Here is a 12,109-nt window from a genome sequence, read left to right as displayed (position 1 = left end):
AGAGATAATAATCCCCACCCGCTGTTCCTTACTTCCAGATGAAAGGGGCCGGAGCCTGAAATAAAGCTTACAGGCTTCACGGAAAACAAAAAATTTGTCTCGTCCCCCAGAAAACCTATCTGGAAGAGAGACCTTGGGTTCTGGCACGGCCTGAGCATAAGCCAAAGCCAGGTAACCCAAAACTTGCTGCAGCTGTTGAACTACCTGAGTTTGCAGACCAGCTACCTCTTCAGAGATGGTCTGCATCAGGCGAGAAAATGCATCAGCTGAGGAAGTGAGACATAGTGACTCAAGGAAAATGGTACAGCTGCTGATAATGTCACGGTGTAGTGGGAATGCTGGTAAGGAAATGGCAGATATGGGCAGGGTGAGCAGGGAAAACTAGTCTGTCCCTAGACTGAGAACCCTGAATAGCCCTGACCCCAAAGGTATCTCTGATGGTGAGAAGGTTTGGGTCTCCACCCTAAGCCCTAACTCCTCCACAAACCCTGCGCTAATCCCCCTCACCTCCCTCCACAGAACAAAGGTACAGCAATCTCAAAGGAAAGGACTTTAGCGGCACAAACGAACAGGTCAGCACAGCACGGCTTCCAGGTATAGAGTGAAACTCTATCAGCAGCACCACCTGGTGGAAGGAGAGGCTACTTAAAGGCTAGGGGGAGGAGACTCACACATTAACTTACATCCACCAGGGCACAGCAATAGAACTGACATTAACCCATGCAGTACAAGAGGGAATTTCACAGTTTAAGTTACAGCGGCATCTAGAATAGACAGCTGATACACAGCGCTAGACAGTGCGTGACAGCAGCTTGCTCAAGAGCAAATCAGTGTAAAAGTGTTCTTCCACATTGTGACGCACCATCATCAGGCACTTCCAAATTGATGTCCCAGCACAGTGTTCAGCTGTTCCTACACCAGGCCTTATAGTGAAAAAGAAAGTTTATAGCCACCCACCCACAGGTCCAAATGCTGAACGGGCACATTTCCAGGCTACGTGCAGTGGAAATGTTGCAGTTTAGGCTTGTTGACACAGAGGATTTCCACCGACTCATGGAGGCAGCCGTCCCTCGGTGCTCAGTCCCCAGCTGCCACTTTTTCTCCCGCTGTAGCGTCCCCGCCTTGTACCATCTTGTGTCCAGGAACATCACTTGTGCCCTTACCAACACAGTTACTGGGATTGTCCACTTAATAATCGCCACATGGACAAGTGCTTGTGGCCAGGAACACTACATTTCCCTGATGGCACACTGGATGAACATTGTGGAGGCTGGGGCCGAGTCCCACCCTGGCACAGCACATGTGCTCCTGATGCCGTGGATTGCTGATCCTACTTCTATCAGTGTTTCCTCCACCTCTTACATCAGTTCCTGCACCCCCTCCTGCTCCTCCTCATCCTCTGATGTGTTATCTCAGAGCATGTCGTCCACATCAGCCGGAAGCTCTGTAGCATTGCCTCAGCGAAGCGGCAACAAGCTCTGCTGAAGCTAATTTGTCTAAGACACAAACCACACACCGCGACAGAGTTATTTAAAGGAATATCAGACCAGACAGAACTGTGCCTTTAGCCACTGAACGTCCAACCAGGCATGGTCAGGTGTGGTAATGGCCGGAACTTGGTGGTGGCTGTGAAGCCAGCTCACACATGAACCATGCTTGACCCACCTTTTCAACTTGGTAGTACAGCATTTTCTGAAAACATACCCAGATTTGCCAGAGCTTCTGGTCAAGATACACCGTGTCACAAAGATGGTGAGCGGCGATGATGCCATCATTAGCGCAACAATCCTTCTTCTGTGCCTGCTTAAACAGTCGCTGCTGACAATTAAACAGGAAGCTTTGCCTGCGGAGCAGGTGGAGATGGAGGAATACATGAGATTGATAGGGAAGGTTAGGAAAATTAGATCATCTAATGTGGCAGGGATGTCTCGACCAGCCAGTTCATCTTTAATTCTTCCAGACAATTCCTCCCAGAACGCCTCCACCAGCGCCTCGTTATTCTAGCCAAGCTCGGAAGACAGAGTGCGGAACTGGACTACATATTGGCCTACAGTCAGACCACCCTGGGAAGATGCCTCAGAAGTGATAGACACACAGGCAGGCAGGTACTGGCGGACACGACTGGTACCCAGGTAGGCAGGTGCAGATGGGCACAACCTATAGACAGGTGGGCACGGCTGATATACAGGCAGGCTGGTGCTTTTGGGCACAGCTGATATACAGGCAGGCAGGTGCTGGCGGGCACAACAGATGCACTGATGGGCAGGAGCTGGCGGACACGACTTATGTACAGGCAGGCGGCGGGCACAACAGATGCACTGAGGGTCAGGTGCTGGTGGACACGACTGATGTACAGGCAGGGGCCATGGCTGATATACACAAAGGTATACAGGGATACGAGTACAGGAACCTGAGAACTGACAAGTGTGTTAGGAACAGACTTACAACGTTGCACAGGCACCTCCCATCAGGTGAAGGTGCCTTAAATAATAGGTGTCTCCCAGCCATTGGCTGGGGACACACCGGATGGCGCGCTGTCCATTTAGGAGGACGGGACTGCGCATGCACCCTAAGCACAGTGCCCGGGGATCTGCGCACAGTGCACACACCACAGGCATCAACAGCCAGAACAGGAAGTACGGGACGGAAGCTGCAGCGGTGAGTTGGCGTCTCTGCCGGCGCTACACTACCCCTCCTTTATGCCCCCTCTTTTTCAAGTTCGCAAGGAATCTCTCTAGGAGGAGAGGGGCATGGATGTTCTCCCTAGGTTCCCAAGACCTCTCCTCAAGACCAAACCCCTTCCATTTCACAAGAAAAAAGGTTTTTCCTCTTAGCCTCTTGGTGGCCAGAATATTCTCTACCTCGAAAATGTCCTCAGTGCTGACTGGAGCAGGAGTAGTATCAAGATCTCTGAAAAAGGGACTGAGGACAACAGGCTTGAGGAGAGACACATGAAAATAATTGGGAATCTGTAAAGAGGCCAGAAGTCTGAGCTTGTAGGCTACAGGAGTATTCTGCTTCAGTACCTCAAACAGACCGATGAAACAAGGACCCAGTTTATATGATGGTACCTTGAGATGAACATATTTAGATGACAGCCAGACCTTGTCCCCAGGATGAAACAGAGGCGGATCCAAACGTCTCTTGTCTGCGAGTCTTTTCATCCTTTCCGAGGACTTCAATATTGTGGACTTGATGTCCTCCCAGATCTTCAAAAACCCTTCGATGAGGGATTCAGCAGCAGGAATATCGGAGGTAGTAAAAACAGGGAACGGAATATTGGGATGTTGACCAAAGACTACAAAAAACAGAGATTTGGCAGAGGCTTCACTCACATGGTTGTTGTATGAGAAGTCGGCCCAAGGCAGGAGTTCAGTCCAGGCATTATGGTGGGCATTGACGAAATGCCGCAAGGAGTTGGTCAGCATCTAGTTGACCCGCTCAACCTGGCTATTAGATTGAGGACGGTAGGCAGAAGAGAAAACAAGAGTGACATTTAATAATTTGCAGGTGGCCCTCCAGAAGCGAAAAGTAAACTGGACGTCTCTATCCGAGACAATATGGAGCGGTAGACCATGGAGACGGAAAATATGTAGAATGAACTTCTCTGCAAGCACTGAAGCAGATGGGAGACCGGATAGTGGAGTGAAATCAGCCATCTTGGAGTAGCGATACACAACCAAAAATTTGATGCTACACCTGGCTTATACTGGAAGATCGGTTATGAAATCCATTGCAATGTGCTGCCAGGTAGCAGATGGTATGGGCAAATAAAGTATCCGACCGGTCGGAAGCTGTTTCGGAGTCTTGTTCTGGGCATAAGAGGGACAGGCTGAGACGAAATCTGCAATATCCTTAACCAGGGTTGGCCACCAGCAATGTCAGGAGATGAGGTGGGACATTTTCTTCTGTCCGGCATGGCTAGCCAGCAAAACTCGCATCACAAACCTCGCCCATCGGCACCCCATCACATTATTTCAGAGCGCCGATGGGTTGGCACGACAAATGAGGGTCTGCAGAAGACCCCTGTGCTTATCTTTGCAGAGCTGCTACTAACGCCGGCCTGTGATGCTCATAGAAGAGCTGGGCTGGCTGAAGCCCTGCTATGCATAGGACAAGCGATCAGATGATCACAGCTTCAAGTCTCCTAACGGGACTAATGAAGAAAGTAAAAAGTAAAGAAAAAAAATGTTTTAAAAAATATAAAAAAAATGTAAAAGTTCAAACCACCTACCTTTTGCCCAATTCAAAATATAATAAAAAACAAACACATATTTGGTATCGCAGCGTTCAGAAACACCCGATCTATCAAAATATAAACTAAATTAATCCGATCAGTAAACGGCGTAATGAGAAAAAAAATCAAGACACCAGAATTACTTTTTTTTTTGGTGGCATCAACATCGTAATAAAATGCAATAATAGGCGATCAAAACATCATATCTATCCCAAAATGGTATCATTAAAAACGTCAGCTCGGCGCGCAAAAAATAAGCCTTCACCTAGTCCCAGATCCGAAAAAAACGGCAACGCTACAAGTCTTGGAAAACAGCACTTTTTTTTTTTTTTTACAAACTTTGGAATTTTTTTCACCACTTAAATAAAACAGAACCTATACATGTTTAGCATCTGGTACTGTAGAATCATAATGACAGGTCAATTTTAGCATTTAATGAACATGGTAAAAAAAACAATTGTGGAATTGTACGTTTTTGCAATTTCACTGCACTTGGAATTTTTTTCCAGTACACCATATGGTAAAATCAATGGTTTCGTTCAAAAGTACAACTTATCCTGCAAAAAAACAAGCCCTCACATGGCCATGATGGAAAAATAAAAAAAGTTAAGGCTCTGGGAAGAAGATAGCAGAAAACAAAAATGCAAAATCCCAAGGTCGAGAAGGGGTTAAAATTTGTTCCAAAGATTGATTTGTCCTCTCAGTCTCACTGTTGGTTTCTGGTGGTAAGCAGAGGAAAATAACAATTTAATCCCCAATTTACTACAAAAATCTCTCCAGAATTTGGAGACAAATTGCACTCTACTATCAGACACAATGTAAAGAGGGATTCCATGTAGCCTTACAATATGAAAAATAAACAACCTGGAGAGTGTCTGCATTAGTTAATCCTTACAAAGGAACAAAATGAGCTTGTTTTTTGAATCGGCCCGCTACCACCCAGATAGAAGTTTTCCCACCAGACAGAGGCAAATCCGTGATGAAATCCATGAACAAATGAGTTCATGTTCTTTCTAGTATTGTCAATGGAGCCAATTCCCCGGCCGGCCGATTATGACGACTTTAGTGCGTACGCAGACTTCACAAGTAGATACAAAATCTTTAATATCATGATATGCATGAAAGGCCACCAAAAACGTCTAGCAATGGCTTTTCACGTAGCTTTGACCCCAGAATAAGCACTCAAGACGGAATCACGAAACTCCTGTAACAGACGCATTCTGTCACAATAAAGCAGTTGCATTTCAAGGGACAATGGGTACTTACCCTGTCCCTCAAGCTAGGGGAACCCTAAACTATCCCTGTTCCCCAGATTACCCCTGAAGGTGGGGATGCTGGGATCTCGTAACTTGCTATGCTCCTATATGAAAGCTTATCTGATTACTTCCCCACCCTGGGAGGCCATTGGATAGAAGTATAAGGAATAACACAAACAAGACAGACAGGGGAAAACAGATAGGGATAAAGGAAAACTACTATCATACAAATACACTATGACAAAGTCACTGGCAAAGTACTGGAGGGGAGATATGTAGCACTGAGATTGTTAGCTCCAGCAATATAAACATAGGAAAATGTTCCAGCACATGAAGTGAAGGGTTTAATCAGCCATGTTTAGTCATTTCTGTCCAAGGACAGGAATTTTTTAGAAAAAAACAAACACCTTCGCAGGGTCCATCTTAAGCCCTTCTGCTGACAAGATAAAACCGAAGAATGACATTTCCTGAACATAAAAAAACACATTTCTCTAATTTAGCAAATAAAGTTCCTGGTGGGAGTCCAAATCGGGCAAGAAAAATAGAATATCACCCAGGTAAATAACAATAAATCTCCCTATGCAATCATAGAAAATATCATTCTTACAATTTTGAAAAACAGTGGGTGCATTGGATAACCCAAATGGTATGACAAGATTTTCAAATAAATCCTCGGGAGTTTAAAACTTGGTTTTCCACTCATCACCCTTACGGATGTGTATCAAATTGTAAGCCCCTCTAAGATCAAGTTTAGGAAACCATTTAGCCCCCAAAAGCTGATTATATACAGTACAGACCAAAAGTTTGGACACACCTTCTCATTTAGAGATTTTTCTGTATTTTCATGACTTTGAAAATTGTACATTCACACTGAAGGTATCAAAACTATGAATTAACACATGTGGAATTATATACTTAACAAAAAAGTGTGAAACAACTGAAAATATGTCTTATATTCTAGGTTCTTCAAAGTAGCCACCTTTTGCTTTGATGACTGCTTTGCACACTCTTGGCATTCTCTTGATGAGCTTCAAGAGGTAGTCGACTCAAGCTAATTCCACGTGTCTGTCTCCCCTTGCTGTCTTTAGTGTTTAGTGGGAATTGTTTAGAGCTCATTCCACCCTTCAATATACAGAGCCAAGCACTAGGGAAATACAGGGTTTAGGTTCGTGTACGGCTTTTGGTGTTGAACCAATATAGCGACATTAATGGAGACAGGGTGATATCAGATCGGCCTAGGAGGTCTCCACTCCCCCTTTCCCTAGAGTCTGGGCTCCCTTTTCCCCTTCCCTTTGTGTTACACTAAGTCTTTCCCACACCTTGCGTGACAGGAAATGGCTAAGTATTTTTAACCGTGATTTTGTTTAGTTCTCGGAAATCGAAGCAAGGACGTAGGCCACCATCTTTCATTTTAACAAAGAAAAATCCGGGAGTCACAGGGGAGGAAGAAGGACGGATGGGACCTTTCCGTAAACTTTTATTAACATATTTCTTCATGGTGGCCCATTCAGGCACAGACAAGTTGTAAAGGTGAGCTTTAGATAATTTGGCATTAGGGACAAGAGTAACAGCACAATCATAGGGATGACGGGGAGGTAGTTTCTCCGCCTCTTTTTTCGAGAACACATCTCCGAAGTCCTTCAGGTACCCCAGCAGACCCTTCAGACTAGCGGAGCATATTTGTACAGATTTTAGTCATTTCTTGTAACAATTGGGACTCCATTTAACAATTTCCTTCTGACACCAATCAATAGCAGGATTGTGAAGAAGCAGCCATGGAACCCCAGTACCAACCCAGCAGGTAAATTATCCAAAACAAAACAGAGATGGATTCAGAGTGAAGTGCTCCCATTTGGAGCATGAAATCCACCGTTAACCTCTTGACCTAATTCTGGGCTAATGGTGTTTTGTCAATGGTAAAAATTTGAATGGGTCTTTCCAAACTAACTGTCTTTAACCGTAACTGTAGAACCAGTCCCGAATCAATAAATTTAGCAGCAGACCCGCAGTTAATGAACACCAATGCTGATAACATCTGGTTCTTGAAGTATAACACCGTATTCATTAATACTTTATTTGAGGGAAAAAAAAGGTACCTGGTGGTCTGGGTGACCTCATCGGTAATCACCCAGACCCAGACGTTCTCCCAACAGTTTCCTTCCCTGAGGACGATTTGGGCAATCCTTGACAAAATGTCCAGTGAGACCACGGTATAGACAGAGTCCGAGATCTTTTCTATGTTTTCTCTCCACTACACGAAAACTGGCAACTCTAACCTCCAATAGCTCCACCTCAAGTAAATGGACCTGCTGTGGGGAAGTATAATGGATGACATGCTGTTCACCCCGTCTCTTACAAATTCTGCGGTCCATTTGTATGGCCTGGTTCATGGCCTCCAACAGAGAACAAGGGGCGTCATGATGAACCAGTGAGTCCTTAAGAGTTTTGGAAGACCTTTGCGGAACTGGCACATGAGAGCTGCATCATCCAACCGAACTTCAGTGGACCACTGCCGGAACTCAGTAGTCCTCAGCCGTTCGACTCCCCCTTGCTAGGTTCATGATCTTTGCCTCAGTGACCGGCATACTGACATCACAGCCACTGCCGGCAGTGGATAGCTATAGGAAGATTTCAGAAAAGTAATTATTCGACAATGCAACTGATATTGTGATGATTCCAGACTCTAGCATTCCTTAGCCAGATCCTGATTCATCTGTATCAAGTTTGCCACCTGGTCACAGAGCGTGTGAATAGGATGTATACTGGCAAAAAAGAAAAACATATAGGCCAGACATAATGTGACGTTGAGTCAGTCCTTGAGGACAAGCCGTGAGTCAGGGTAGGCAAGGAGTCCGAGGTCAAAAGTCAAGAGGGTATGTCAAAAACAGAGGGAAGAAACAAAGGCGTAGTCAGGTAATGGTCCTAGCTCACAATACCAGGAGGAAAGCGAGTCAGAGCAAAGGGAGCAGGCAAAACGGATGGTCAAAACGAGGTCCAAGGTACGACGGCAAAAAGATCAAAAAGCAGAACACAAGTCACAACCACACAGAGCTGAATGTACGTCTGTCAGAGATCTGGGACTGACAACCCAGGTAAGTAGCTGCGCAATCACCTGGGACAGAGAACAACTGAAGGCAGCCCAGAACCTCCCAGTCTCAGATTGGCGGCCGAGCTGTTAATCAAAACACTGACAGCTCAGCACGCCCCTGCACCAGATTGGATACCTGAGCTGTCAATCAAAATACTGACCGCTTCAATATGCCCGGTAGGGGTTTTACTCACTTGGGTGCGATGGGAGTAAAACAGGGAGTGTGTTCCTTTAAGATTCCATGCTGGTTTATTGCTTCATAAACAAATAAGCAAGAAAAAGAAAACAAACAGCCCTTAGTTCAGGCAAAAATAGTAAAGTGTCCTTAGCAGGTCTCTGCTTAATTAGTCCTGTGGGCACACAGGCTGCGTAACGTCCAGTTTCCTGGCTCGGTTGGGAGCCAACCACACACAGGAGGCCTTCTCCCTCCAAACACACAGACCATGTGCAAAAACAACAGCCTCCATTTTATAGGCTGTTAACCACACCCAGAGGTGAGGTATGTGGGTTTCTGGACCAGTCCATTCTCTCCTAGCTACCCTTAACCCTGCTCCCCGGTGCAACAAACGATCCTCTTAGTGCGTATGTGCATTATAGAAACAATCGGGGCTACATCACAGAGACCAGCCATCTCTGTGATACATACCTCTCATCGACTACGTGACCATTAGCCACCTTACAGCCCGTACACCAGATTGGACGGCTGAGCTGTCAATAACTGCATCCCAGACACATTGAGGGTTGGAATCGTGACAGGCATTATTATAAGGAGGCACAATAGAGGGGGGCATTATTACATGGAGCAAACTGGGAAATCATTATCCTTATAGGGAGAGCAGAAGAGACATTATTGTAAGAGTGCATAGAGGTGTTTGTAAGTTTGGGGGAATTATTATAAGAGGTCAATGGCAATTATTATAAATAGGCACAGGGGGGCATTATTAGTATAGGGTGCTGCATAATAGTAAGGAGGCACAGGGGAGCGTTATTACTATGAGGAAGTACAGAGGGAACATGATTACTGTATAGGGGCATATATAAGGCACTGCTATTATGTGGGTCACAAAAGGAAAGTATATTACTGTACAGGGTACAAAGGGGGCATTATTACTGTCTAGGTCAGACCTGGGCAAAGTGAGACCTGTGGGCTACATCCAGCCCTCTGGCTGTTCCAATCCGGCGCGCGGACTGAGACAGCCGAAGGGCTGAAACAGTGGCCCACGGGCCGCACAGTGCCCACCCCTGTCCGCCGGCCATCCCCACACCTGATGTCCACTGTCACCGCTATCCGCATGCTTCGGATACATACAGTGGCGAATAGATTGATGGAGGAGGGGCCGACAGCCCTTTATTCCACAAATCAGAGTGGGAGAAAGCTGACGTGATGATGTCATTTCATCACGTAAGCTGTGCATTGCGAAGTCAGTGCATCAGAGACGGGAGCAAAGTGTCGGGGGAAAGGGAACGAGGTGAGTATGTGGTGGGTATTTTTTCATGTTTATAAGATGTCTGTATGTACATATTAAGCTATGTGGGAGCTCACTTTAAATAGGGGGTCTGTGTGGGGGCTTATACGTTATATAAGGGGGCTGTGTGCAGGCTCATATGGTATATAGGGGATGACAGCATACTTAATTCTGCTCAATATTAAGTGACACAATCAATATAAAATAATTAATGTTATTAATATCGAACAGAATTAATTTCAGCCTATTGGTTCGGCCCTCCACAACAGTCACGGCCTCTTATGTAGCCCCTCGGGAAAATTAATTGCCCACCTCTGGTTTAGCACATTGGTTATAACGCTACATGGTTTGTGTAGAGGTGGGAGGATGTGAGGAGGGGGCTGGAAAAACAGTTAGTCAAGGATGTTTGTGTTATACAGTACAGACGAAAAGTTTGGACACACCTTCTCATTTAAAGATTTTTCTGTATTTTCATGACTTTGAAAATTGTACATTCACACTTAAGGCATCAAAACTATGAATTAACACATGTGGAATTGTATACTTAACAAAAAAATGTGAAACAACTGAAAATATGTCTTATATTCTAGGTTCTTCAAAGTAGCCACCTTTTGCTTTGATGACTGCTTTGCACACTCTTGGCATTCTCTTGATGAGCTTCAAGAGGTAGTCACCGGAAATGGTCTTCCAACAATCTTGAAGGAGTTCCCAGAGATGCTTAGCACTTGTTGGCCCTTTTGCCTTCACTCTGCGGTCCAGCTCACCCCAAACCATCTCGATTGGGTTCAGGTCTGGTGACTGTGGAGGCCAGGTCATCTGGCGTAGCACCCCATCACTCTCCATCTTGGTCAAATAGCTCTTACACAGCCTGGAGGTGTGTTTGGGGTCATTGTCCTGTTGAAAAATAAATGATTGTCCAACTAAACGCAAACCGGATGGAATAGCATGCCGCTGCAAGATGCTGTGGTAGCCATGCTGGTTCTGTATGCCTTCAATTTTGAATAAATCCCCAACAGTTTCACCAGCAAAGCACCCCCACACCATCTCCTCCATGCTTCATGGTGGAAACCAGGCATGTAGAGTCCATCCGTTCACCTTTTCTGCATCGCACAAAGACACGGTGGTTGGAACCAAAGATCTCAAATTTGGACTCATCAGACCAAAGCACAGATTTCCAATGGTCTAATGTCCGTTCCTTGTGTTCTTTAGCCCAAACAAGTCTCTTCTGCTTGTTGCCTATCCTTAGCAGTGGTTTCCTAGCAGCTATTTTACCATGAAGGCCTGCTGCACAAAGTCTCCTCTTAACAGTTGTTGAAGAGATGTGTCTGCTGCTAGAACTCTGTGTGGCATTGACCTGGTCTTTAATCTGAGCTGCTGTTAACCTGCGATTTCTGAGGCTGGTGACTCGGATAAACTTATCCTCAGAAGCAGAAGTGACTCTTGGTCTTCCTTTCCTGGGGCGGTCCTCATGTGAGCCAGTTTCTTTGTAGCGCTTGATGGTTTTTGCAACTGCACTTGGGGACACTTTCAAAGTTTGCACAATTTTTCGGACTGACTGACCTTAATTTCTTAAAGTAATGATGGCCACTCATTTTTCTTTACTTAGCTGCTTTTTTCTTGCCATAATACAAATTCTAACAGTCTATTCAGTAGGACTATCAGCTGTGTATCCACCAGACTTCTGCACAACACAACTGATGGTCCCAACCCCATTTATAAGGCAAGAAATCCCACTTATTAAACCTGACAGGGCACACATGTGAAGTGAAAACCATTTCCGGTGACTACCTCTTGAAGCTCATCAAGAGAATGCCAAGAGTGTGCAAAGCAGTTGTCAAAGCAAAAAGTGGCTACTTTGAAGAACCTAGAATATAGGACATATTTTCAGTTGTTTCACACTTTTTTGTTAAGTATATAATTCCACATGTGTTAATTCATAGTTTTGATGCCTTCAGTGTGAATGTACAATTTTCATAGTCATGAAAATACAGAACAATCTTTAAATGAGAAGGTGTGTCCAAACTTTTGGTCTGTACTGTATGTTGCAGGGATGAATTATGGA

General features: G+C 45.2%; 1 protein-coding gene across 1 annotated transcript in view; it reads right to left on the bottom strand.

Moving 5' to 3' along the window:
- The window catches only part of LOC141271805 (uncharacterized), a 72,711-nt gene that overhangs the window by 59,163 nt on the left and 1,439 nt on the right, over positions 1-12,109 (bottom strand). The gene's annotated exons all lie outside the window — the stretch shown is intronic.

Source organism: Phyllobates terribilis, unplaced genomic scaffold, assembly GCF_046119375.1.
Source record: "Phyllobates terribilis strain yellow unplaced genomic scaffold, ASM4611937v1 Scaffold_5__5_contigs__length_657084704, whole genome shotgun sequence".
Taxonomy (NCBI): domain Eukaryota; kingdom Metazoa; phylum Chordata; class Amphibia; order Anura; family Dendrobatidae; genus Phyllobates; species Phyllobates terribilis.
Note: the sequence above shows the minus strand (reverse complement) of the source record. Positions and strands in the feature narration are given on the sequence as shown.